This window comes from Anastrepha ludens, unplaced genomic scaffold (assembly GCF_028408465.1).
Source record: "Anastrepha ludens isolate Willacy unplaced genomic scaffold, idAnaLude1.1 ptg000082l, whole genome shotgun sequence".
In the NCBI taxonomy this organism is placed as follows: Eukaryota; Metazoa; Arthropoda; class Insecta; order Diptera; family Tephritidae; genus Anastrepha; species Anastrepha ludens.
Genome location: NW_026530037.1, coordinates 30,001 through 42,500, shown reverse-complemented (window position 1 = coordinate 42,500; position 12,500 = coordinate 30,001). Strand labels below are relative to the sequence as shown.

Here is a 12,500-nt window from a genome sequence, read left to right as displayed (position 1 = left end):
AACCCTTTCCAGCACTTTTCCAAGTACTGGAAGGAGGCTGATACCACGATAAGATCGAGGATCGCTCCTGATCTTATCGGGCGACTTCAAGAGTACAACGACCCTAGCAACTTTCCACTCGCGTGGAAAATATCCCTCCCATATGCATTTATCATAAATGGCCACCAAATATTCCGGAATGAACTTCCACAAGCATTTGCACATCTCTCCGTTCAAACCATCGAAACCTGGAGACCTTTTAGACCTGACCAGGCCAAATGCATAATCCAACTCCCCAACGTCTAGTGGAGGGACAGGCACCTCTTGTGCAGGAGGAACTTGAACCTCAGCCCTGGGAAAGAACTCGCCTAACAAAACATTGGCGCACTCTCTCCACGTCGATAATACAGTATCACCTACGCGAAGAGAGCTAGCCATCTCATTTCGACGACCCCGACAGATCCTAAAGACCTGTCCCCAAGGGTCGTCCCTATTTTCCCCCACAAATCTCCTCCACTCTTCCTCCTTGACTCTCACAAGCATCTTCTTATACTCTTTCATCCCTACACTAAATTGATACTTGAGCTGAGACAGATTCTCCGAATTGGTCCGCCTGCCGCGTTGAAACAACCGCCTCAAGCGCCGGACAGACCTCCTCTTTGAGTTCAACTCGCTAGTCCACCATTTCACACCTTTCATTCTCACAGCCCTAGCTTTCCTAAACACTGAGTCATTCACTCCCCAGACACATTCAGATAGACGAGCAATTTGCTCGTCAACCCCCAATTCCTCAAACTCACTAAGCGATATATCCAATACCGCTTCCCTAACAGTATGTCCATATCGGTTCCAGTCAGTACACGAGGTACGCCATCGCCTCAATGGACTCCCCCCTTCTAGCTGCGGGGTACGGGGAGTAACCATAATTTGTATTAAATTATGGTCACTAATTCCCCAACCCCCCCTAACACTCCATTTACACTCGAACCTACTCGCTGCTGCGTCATTCATGAGCGTCACGTCAATGTCACTCACACCTCTAGGCCCCTCAAACGTATACCATACGCTTGGTTCGTTTGCTACGAGGAGGTTATTCGCCACAAGCCATTCGCTCATAACCTCACCCCGATCGTGGCTCCGATATCCAGCACTATGCCTGGATACCTTGCTGAACCACATCGGGGAGGTAGCATTCGCATCAAGACACACGATGGCAGGAATGCTACTCTCATGTAGTAGCACCGCATCAATGTATCTTAAGTAGGGCTCTAGAGGCTCGTCAAACTTGCAGTACAAGCTGACGACATTCATTCTGCCGAATTCCCCCTCGACACACACACATACTCCCCACTGTGATGAGTCAACTACTACACAAGAGTAGCTTGGCTCACACACAGCTACTGCGGCATTGACTCCAAGGTCCGTAAAGACCCTGAAGCCCCCAGGAAGACCTCTCACCACCCCATTGGTGGAGTATGGTTCCTGGAGCAAGGCAATGCCGCAGCCCCCCTCCGACATACACGCCCCCAATTCACACATCACGGCATAAGACCCCTGACAGTTCAGTTGATATAGTTCAACCATCAATGTCTAGCGTTCGCACGGGCAACAATGGCACAGTACACCGGGCAGACAGTGGACATCATCAAATGTCCGGCTGGCTTGCCCTTAAATGCACAGTTGCGACAATGCGGGGCATTGCCGCAACCTGCACTCCTGTGCCCTTCCTGCCCGCACCTCCGGCAGACATCCTTCTTGGCTCTGCATTCTGCCACCCTGTGATCGAAACCCATGCATCGGAAGCAGCCGGGCGTCAGTTGGTCCGGCCGTACCCGGAAGGAAAACCACTTAACGTAGCAACGACCTGCTTCCAGGAGGGCGGACATTAGCATGTCCGTTCCCTCAAGGACAACATTCGTCACCCCATCGGGGCTGACCTTCCAAGGACGGCTGATCATCCTCACGTCCTTCTCAAGGCACCCAGGGCTGAACTCCTTGAGGTTCAAACGGAACAACTCTCCCATGAACTCGTCAGGGGAGATCTCCGTGTGGACCCCTTGGACCACAACCCTAGGCCCCAGCTTCCGACGTATGCTCACATCGAGCCCCACCTCGGAAAACTTGGCATTTTTTACCAAGTTATCCCTTTCAGCAACTGATGGGGTGCGAATAATCGCACCTCCATCCTTCAACGGGCGCACCTCATGCACCCTTACCCCCATGGAAGGCCCTACCTCCTTTACCACTTTTTTGATCACCTCTTTGGACGTAGTGGGGGTCTTACCCCTCACTACGACCGACCAGGTCTCAACTGGCTTGGGCACCGGCAACGCAGGCAACACAGGCGCAGGCGCCTGAGGTGCCGGCATCATCGCTGCACCAGCCAGCGCAGCTCCAGCCGTCCTCTGAGGTGCTCCCTCCCTAGTTATCTTCGTGGCTTCTAACCGCCCACGAAGATGGGCTATTTCCGTCACCATTTCCACAAACAGTTCCTCGAACTCCAAGGAGTATCCCAGGAGGTCTTTTGCCACACTTTTCGGGACGCCGTCCATATCTATGACGGCTCCACTAAAGGCCGTCACAATGGACTTGAAGCGCCCCATAAATTCGCCCCCAATTTTTATTCCCGAATTCTCCAGGGAAGCACCGAAATTCCTGCGGAGTTTCTCCATGCGCTTCCCGGCTGGACCTAATTTGTCCCCTGATTTACGCACCTTTTTCACCCCCCCCTTTTTCTCCCCCTCGGAAGCGCCCTCGCTTCCGCTTACCCCCGACTTACCTTCAGGTAACTTAGGGGCTACCTTCCCCTCGTCACTCGCCTTTACTACCGGAACTGCTGCACCTCCAGCGGTCTTCTTCCTAATACGGGGAGGGGACCGCAAAATAACCTCCTCCTCCCCCGACGTTGTCTCGTCCATCGCCGACGACGGTACAACAGAACCGATGGGAAGAGGGGTATTCGCCCTCTTCCGCATATCGCTTAATTTGGGCATCGCCCAATGCCCCACCAACTAGCTTGACGAATCCGCCGTATATCGCTCCCAAACAACAACAAAAACAGGTCACTCTTGGGCGACAGTAAGGTACTGCAAGACAGGGATGAGTCCCGCACAGGCACGCACACGGCAACCACACCTAACGGCAAGCCAAAGCAACCGCGAGGACGTAGCCCACACCACCAGCCAAAGGTCTGGCAAAGGCCACCACCAATGCCCTGCCGGACAGAACACCGTTCCCCGCACAGGGACGGGTCGACCAATATGAAGCTAACGCCGGGCTCGACCGTAGGCCAAACGCAGCACGCTGTGAACACGGCACCTGCACAAGGTATTCAACCTTGGCGCAGCACTATACCACCGCACAAAAAAGAACACCCCTTTTATCGCTGCCGAAGATAGCAATATAACAGCACGCCAAACTATCAACGCACTCACTATATCCACGCCGAAAACTAACGGCACGCACCAAGTACCACGCCGAAAATTAACGGCACTCGCAAAAACCACGCCGAACCAATAACGGCACACACGCAAGAGTATAACCAATAGTTCACCGCACACTGTACGGTACTATGTACAGCCACGCACACAGCTTGGCGTCACTCGAATAACGGTGAAAGTTCCCGTATCCGCAGAATGGCACTCACTTAACACAGTTGCCCGTCAACAAAGTACAGCTACTGTACAGCCACGCTAAAACGTAGCGTCACTAAAAATTCCGGTGAAAACACAGCGGTATTTTCCCGTACTCACACAACGGCACTCACTAAGCACAAAGCACAATGTGCCCGAATCGATGTACAGTTCATGTACAGCTACACTGTAGCGTCACTCGAATAGCGGATATAGCACAAAACGGAATTCGCAATAATTTATGCGCTCGCGACACGACACGTCTTCACTGCTCAACAATCACAATGAGAATGAGTAGATAGGGACATCATCATCGTCTGGTGTTTTTAACGTGAGTATCTGCTGGCGACAGCCTGAACCCACGGTGCTCAAAAGCACAACGTATCAATACAATGCGTTGATCAGCGCCCCAAAAATGCCGAAGCATTTAAGGATACCGATTGGCAGTGTGGCATGGACACACTGACCACCTTGGTAGGGCTCGAGGCCTACCCATACCTCTGCCGTTCTTTGGGTCCCGACACCCGGTTAATTGCAACACTACATCGAGCTAAAGCTCTACCCGCGCTTTAGGTCTCAACCACAGCCACCACGAAAACCTCCCCGAAGGGCCGTTCCCATAGAACAGGTCAGAGCGAACTCTGAGGGCTCCTGTTCCCCGTGGTACCGAGTTAAGGTCTCCGGTAAGACATCGAACCCGAAGACTCTGCCAGTTGAGCATCCATACTACTCAGGCACTGGCAAACCTAGATTTTAGTCGCCTTTTACGACAGGCATACCTTACCTCGGGCATATTCTAACCCCTGCACCGCTGGGGGGAGTAGATAGGGACAGTAGGAATCTCGTTAATCCATTCATGCGCGTCACTAATTAGATGACGAGGCATTTGGCTACCTTAAGAGAGTCATAGTTACTCCCGCCGTTTACCCGCGCTTACTTGAATTTCTTCACTTTGACATTCAGAGCACTGGGCAGAAATCACATTGTGTCAACACCCGTTAGGGCCATCACAATGCTTTGTTTTAATTAGACAGTCGGATTCCCCAAGTCCGTGCCAGTTCTGAATTGATTGTTAATTGATAATCGTTATAATTTAAAAAGAATATATATCGAATGATATAATTCCTTAAAAATTTTAGCAAGAAAGTTCCACAATTGGCTACGTAACTACTATCCGGGGAACAAGAATCGTAATTCTCTATTTACCCAGAACGAGTACATAAACCATGGTATTGCTTCCCAATCAAGCCCGACTATCTCAATCTTCAGAGCCAATCCTTATCCCGAAGTTACGGATCTAATTTGCCGACTTCCCTTACCTACATTATTCTATCGACTAGAGACTCTTCACCTTGGAGACCAGCTGCGGATATTGGTACGGCCTGTTGAGAAGTTTGCGTGACCCCACCATAAATTTTCAAGGTCCGAGGAGAAAATATCGACACAACAGTAAATGTCATGCTCTTCTAGTCCATCTACCATATCTCTCTTCGAAAGACTTCCATGGTAGTACGACTATAAAACAGAAAAGAAAACTCTTCCGATATCTCTCGACGGCTTCTTTATGGTCGTTCCTGTTGCCAGGATGAGCACAAGGCCCATTTTTAATAACAAACGGATACTCAACAGGTTACGGAATTGGAACCGTATTCCCTTTCGTTCAAAATAATTCAAGTATTTAATTATTTTTTAATATATATATATAAATTTTATTAATATTTTTTTTTATTAAAAACTTGAAAATTTTCGGCTTTCGCCTTGAACTTAGGACCGACTAACTCGTGATCAACCACTGTTCACACGAAACCCTTCTCCACTTCAGTCCTCCAAGGTCTCATTCGATTATTTGCTACTACCACCAAGATCTGTACCAATAGCGGCTCCATGCAGGCTTACGCCAAACACTTCTAAGCACACTATTGTACCCTCCTACTCACTAAAGTTTCAAAATTTATAAATCAATCGAAATTGTTTTATAAATCATCTACTTTAGCGGTAATGTATAGGTATACAACTTAAGCGCCATCCATTTTAAGGGCTAGTTGCTTCGGCAGGTGAGTTGTTACACACTCCTTAGCGGATTACGACTTCCATGTCCACCGTCCTGCTGTTTTAAGCAACCAACGCCTTTCATGGTATCTGCATGAGTTGTTAATTTAGGCACCGTAACATTACGTTTGGTTCATCCCACAGCGCCAGTTCTGCTTACCAAAAGTGGCCCACTGGGCACATTATATCATAACCTCAACCTTCATATCAAGAAAGGTGAGGTTCTTACCCATTTAAAGTTTGAGAATAGGTTAAAATCGTTTCGACCCTAAGGCCTCTAATCATTCGCTTTACCAGATAAGATTATTTTATATAATTTTTAAATGCACCAGCTATCCTGAGGGAAACTTCGGAGGGAACCAGCTACTAGATGGTTCGATTGGTCTTTCGCCCCTATACTCAATTCTGACAATCGATTTGCACGTCAGAACTGTTTCGGTCTTCCATCAGGGTTTCCCCTGACTTCAACCTGATCAAGTATAGTTCACCATCTTTCGGGTCACAGCATATATGCTCAAGGTACGCTCCAGTTAGAGGTATAAATAATAATAAATTATCATTATACATAACTATATGGAACGCCCCGGGATTGAATTAATTGACTATTTAAGAAAATAGACTAAAAATTAATCCCATTATATTTTTAAGTTAAGTTAATTATGCCATTAAGTTTAATATAACTCAATGACTTGCACATATGTTAGACTCCTTGGTCCGTGTTTCAAGACGGGTCCCGAAGGTATCCTGAATCTTTCGCATTGTTAATCATATAAATGCATACAAATAAATATTAATATCATAGATATTAAATTTTTTGTAAAATTCAAAAAATGAATTTTAGCATTATATATAATAAAATCTATCAACACTTTATCAAATCATTAGTATTTATTCTATGTTAATATGCTTAAAAAGCAAATTAATTTAAATAAACTTAATATCACCAATGATCTTTTGATAAATACTTTATTATGTTAATAGATTACAATGTCCTTATATGAAAAAAATGCACATTATTTTTAATTATTTAATGATGAATTTTTCATAATGGATATTCAGGTTCATCGGGCTTAACCTCTAAGCAGTTTCACGTACTATTTAACTCTCTATTCAGAGTTCTTTTCAACTTTCCCTCACGGTACTTGTTTACTATCGGTCTCATGGTTATATTTAGTTTTAGATGGAGTTTACCACCCACTTAGTGCTGCACTATCAAGCAACACGACTCTTTGGAAATATCTTTCTAGTAATCATTAACGTTATACGGGCCTGGCACCCTCTATGGGTAAATGGCCTCATTTAAGAAGGACTTAAATCGTTAATTTCTCATACTAGATATTAAGATATTCCATACACTGCATCTCACATTTGACATATAGACAAAGTGACTTAGTGCTGAACTATTTTCTTTTCGCTCGCCGCTACTAAGAAAATCCTTGTTAGTTTCTTTTCCTCCCCTCATTAATATGCTTAAATTCAGGGGGTAATCCCATATGAGTTGAGGTTGTTTTAAAATATTTTTTATCTTCTCACAATTTAATAAATAATTATATCATCTTTTCATCTCTATTTTTCTTTTTTCCTTTTATATAAATATATATTATAAATAATAATTATGTAAAATGAGGCAATTCTAGAATAAAAAAAATTAATTTTTATGCTAGACATTCCTCCTTTAATTACATATATAAATTAATATTTTATATATATATAAATAATATGAAAATTTTTTAAAGAGAATACTTAGATTCAAAATTTTTTTTATTTCATTTTATTTGAGAGGATTGTTTTTTTTTAAGAATATATTAATAAATAAAAAATTCATTATATATCTTTATTTTTTTGCTATTAATATTATGAATTATTTAAAATCCAATAATATACACATTTGCTTAAATTCAATTATTTTTATAAAAGAATAAGCAACTTATTTAGCATAGTCTTACAACCCTCAACCATATGTAGTCCAAGCAGTACTTTAAAATTTAATTTAATGTACATAACAGCATGGACTGCGATATGCGTTCAAAATGTCGATGTTCATGTGTCCTGCAGTTCACACGATGACGCACAGTTTGCTGCGTTCTTCATCGACCCATGAGCCAAGTGATCCACCGCTTAGAGTATTTTTTTATTTATTTTTATTTATAACAAATGTCAATTTTTTTTTGCATATATTAATTGAAAGAGTAAAATTAAATAATAATAATAATAAAATATAAATTGATTTTCTTTCAATAATATATATCAAATATATTTAACTCTAAACATTTTTATTAAGTTGCGAATGTCTTAGTTCAACAATAATACAGTGGTGGTATTTATTATGTTTGATTATTTTGTATTTTTTTAATCATTTTATTTATATATAAATATAATAATAAATATATACCACTTTTGTTATTGTGAACAAATTAACTTATCATTCAATCAAATGAATAATAAGTACAACTTTCTATTTTCATGTTTAAAGGTTTTTAAAAGAAAAAATAAGAAAAAACATTACAAAATGTACCATCATATTATATTTAATATGATATAATTGATGGATAACAAATTGAATGAAAAAGAATAAAAAGAATATGGATTCAAAATAATTATAAATTTTTCTTTTTTTTCTTTTTTTTTCTTTTGTTTGTTTTTGTTTTTATTTGTTTTGGCATTGTTTGTTTTTCTTACGGATATGGAACACAATAATGATCCTTCCGCAGGTTCACCTACGGAAACCTTGTTACGACTTTTACTTCCTCTAAATAATCAAGTTCGGTCAACTTTTGCGAAACAACCGTGACACACGAGGCGTCACAGTGATCACGTCCGGAGACCTCACTAAATAATTCAATCGGTAGTAGCGACGGGCGGTGTGTACAAAGGGCAGGGACTTAATCAATGCGAGTTAATAACTCGCACTTACTGGGAATTCCAAGTTCATGTGAACAGTTTCAGTTCACAATCCCAAGCATGAAAGTGGTTCAGCGGTTTACCCGGACCTCTCGGTCTAGGAAATACACGTTGATACTTTCATTGTAGCGCGCGTGCAGCCCAGGACATCTAAGGGCATCACAGACCTGTTATTGCTCAATCTCGTTACTGCTAGACGCAATTTGTCCATTTAAGAAGCTAGTGTCCTTATAATGGGACAAACCAACAGGTACGACTCCACTTATATAAACACATTCAAACACTTGTACATTCAAGATGTACGCATGAAAGAAGGCTATATAAGTTTCAACATCATAATCCTGAAAGCATCTATTTAATATATTTGAGTCTCGTTCGTTATCGGAATTAACCAGACAAATCACTCCACGAACTAAGAACGGCCATGCACCACCACCCATAGATTCGAGAAAGAGCTATCAATCTGTCTTACACGCTTATGTTCGGACCTGGTAAGTTTTCCCGTGTTGAGTCAAATTAAGCCGCAGGCTCCACTCCTGGTGGTGCCCTTCCGTCAATTCCTTTAAGTTTCAGCTTTGCAACCATACTTCCCCCGGAGCCCAAAAGCTTTGGTTTCCCGGGAAGCGACTGAGAGAGCCATAGTAGTAGCTACACCCAATTGCTAGCTGGCATCGTTTATGGTTAGAACTAGGGCGGTATCTGATCGCCTTCGAACCTCTAACTTTCGTTCTTGATTAATGAAAACATCTTTGGCAAATGCTTTCGCTTAAGTTAGTCTTACGACGGTCCAAGAATTTCACCTCTCGCGTCGTAATACTAATGCCCCCAAACTGCTTCTATTAATCATTACCTCTTGATCTAAAAACCAATGAAAGTAGAACAGAGGTCTTATTTCATTATTCCATGCACAAAATATTCAGGCATTTGGAGCCTGCTTTAAGCACTCTAATTTGTTCAAAGTAATTGTACCGGCCCACAACAACACTCGATGAAGAGCACTGAAGTAGGTTTAAATAGGAGGAATATATAAAAAATACATTGTATTAATTATATATAAGAACTCCACCGGTAATACGCTTACATACATAAGGTAATGTACATACCACAATATATAGTTGTACTACCCGTATGAAGCACAAATTCAACTACGAACGTTTTAACCGCAACAACTTTAATATACGCTATTGGAGCTGGAATTACCGCGGCTGCTGGCACCAGACTTGCCCTCCAATAGGTCCTTGTTAAAGGATTTAAAGTGTACTCATTCCAATTACAGGGCCTCGGATATGAGTCCTGTATTGTTATTTTTCGTCACTACCTCCCCGAACTGGGAGTGGGTAATTTACGCGCCTGCTGCCTTCCTTAGATGTGGTAGCCGTTTCTCAGGCTCCCTCTCCGGAATCGAACCCTGATTCCCCGTTACCCGTTGCAACCATGGTAGTCCTAGATACTACCATCAAAAGTTGATAGGGCAGACATTTGAAAGATCTGTCGTCGGTACGGGACCATACGATCTGCAAGTTATCTAGAGTTCAACCAATTTAACGATCAAATGATCGCTTGGTTTTAGTCTAATAAAAGCACACGTTCCATAAGGTCCGTGTTTATATTGCATGTATTAGCTCTAGAATTACCACAGTTATCCAAGTAACTGTTAACGATCTATGGAACCATAACTGATATAATGAGCCTTTTGCGGTTTCACTTTTAATTTGTTTGTACTTAGACATGCATGGCTTAATCTTTGAGACAAGCATATAACTACTGGCAGGATCAACCAGAATAATATATATATTTGTTTATATATTTTTCTTTGTTTTTCATATTTGAAAATTTCATAAATTACGGTGTATATAAAAAGTAAAGGGGAAAACGCACATACAATAGAACGTAATTTTAATAACACAATTTATGTATCATCTCATCATCATCATCATTATTATTATTATTATTTATTAATAATGTGCTTTTATTTGTATAAAATATTTGTATTTTATTTGGTCTTCTTCTTTGTTGTGTTTTTCTTTCATTTTCTTTCGTTCAATGTGCGCTCCCGCCGACCCCTTTAGCTTTTCTTATCAGAATTCAAAAACCGTTTTTTATGAAAAAGAATTTTCGTTCTCTATATATATTTTGTATAAAAATATAAGAACGATATTTCTTCTTAATATTTGCCAATTTTCAAATGTATCATTTTTAATAACATTTTACTTTTTCTTCAAATGCATTTTTAATGTAATAATTTCATATATTACATAATTTTTCTCTCTGAATTGAAATTAATAATTCCATAATTCTATTTTTTAATCATAAATATATATATGATTGAAAAAATTTCTCCTTTTTTCTTTTGTTTAAAATTTAGTTTTTCTTATAATTTTTATTTGTTTTGTTTTTTTTTTTTCTTCATCTGTTTAATTTCCTGTATGTATACAAGAAACAAACAGTTGAGGATAATTTCTATGTAATGCTAGTATAGAATATAAAATTTTGAATTCAAAAATTTATTTCTATTTAAACTAACTATAGAATACCAGGAATAAAATACAATGACACCAATATGCCAAGGTTACATTCCATAATATGTTAGTATAGAATATAAATTCTTCATATATGTATATATATTCGAAAATTGTTTCTATTTAAACTAACGTATGGAAAACCATGAATAAAATCACAAATACACCAATATGCCAAGGCAACAATCAATAGTTACATTCCATAATATGTTAGTATAGAATATAAATTCTTCATATATGTATATATATTCGAAAATTGTTTCTATTTAAACTAACGTATGGAAAACTATGAATAAAATCACAAATACACCAATATGCCAAGGTAACAATCAATAGTTACATTCCATAATATGTTAGTATAGAATATAAATTCTTCATATATGTATATATATTCGAAAATTGTTTCTATTTAAACTAACGTATGGAAAACTATGAATGAAATCTCACAATACACCAATATGCCAAGGTAACAATCAATAGTTACATTCCATAATATGTTAGTATAGAATATAAATTCTTCATATATGTATATATATTCGAAAATTGTTTCTATTTAAACTAACGTATGGAAAACTATGAATGAAATCTCACAATACACCAATATGCCAAGGTAACAATCAATAGTTACATTCCATAATATGTTAGTATAGAATATAAATTCTTCATATATGTATACATATTCGAAAATTGTTTCTATTTAAACTAACGTATGGAAAACTAGGAATAAATCCACAATATCACCAGTTTAACATAACTCAAATTCGTGTTTCATATAGTTATGATTCGATTTATATGCTTCAATATCATTGGTTAGTTAAATGTTGATATTTTCATATTATTCACATGCCTTCACCGTGAGTGTTTTTTGCCATGCACACCACACATTGTGAAAAATGTATGGGAAAAATTCAATTCAATACATTTCAGTTTGATTTCATATAATTCAATTACATTTTATATATTTCAATAATACCATCAACTTAACTAAATATATATTAAAATACTAAATTATATATATGATGATATTTTCCATATATTTGAAATGTCTTTATTATAATTTATTCAGTTTATCATATGAATGTATTGTGTTAAATTTTACTTTCATACATTTAATCGAATTTAGTTTCATATAAATTCGATTCGATTTTCTTTCATATATCTCACTTGCCTTCACCGTGAGTGTTTCTGACAATGTACACAACGCATTGTGAAAAATGTATGGGCAAAATTTTGTTAAATTTTACTTTCATACATTTAATCGAATATAGTTTCATATAAATTCGATTTGATTTTCTTTCATATATATCTCACTTGACTTCACCGTGAGTGTTTCTGACAATGTACACAACGTATTGTGAAAAATGTATGGGCAAAATTTAACTTAATACAATTCAATATATTTCAAATGTTTTTCTTATAT

The 12,500-nt window shown here is 39.3% G+C and overlaps 2 non-coding genes and 1 pseudogene across 2 annotated transcripts; all 3 read right to left on the bottom strand.

The window, feature by feature from the left end:
• Positions 1–4,393: 4,393 nt before the first annotated feature.
• Positions 4,394–7,167, bottom strand: LOC128870863 (large subunit ribosomal RNA; annotated as a pseudogene).
• A 438-nt stretch (positions 7,168–7,605) lies between these two features.
• LOC128870886 (5.8S ribosomal RNA) lies at positions 7,606–7,786 on the bottom strand. Its single transcript, XR_008455589.1, has one exon. It is a non-coding gene; the product is annotated as a 5.8S ribosomal RNA (ribosomal RNA).
• Positions 7,787–8,354: 568 nt separating this feature from the next.
• Positions 8,355–10,345, bottom strand: LOC128870879 (small subunit ribosomal RNA). The gene has a single exon (XR_008455582.1). It is a non-coding gene; the product is annotated as a small subunit ribosomal RNA (ribosomal RNA).
• Positions 10,346–12,500: the final 2,155 nt, after the last annotated feature.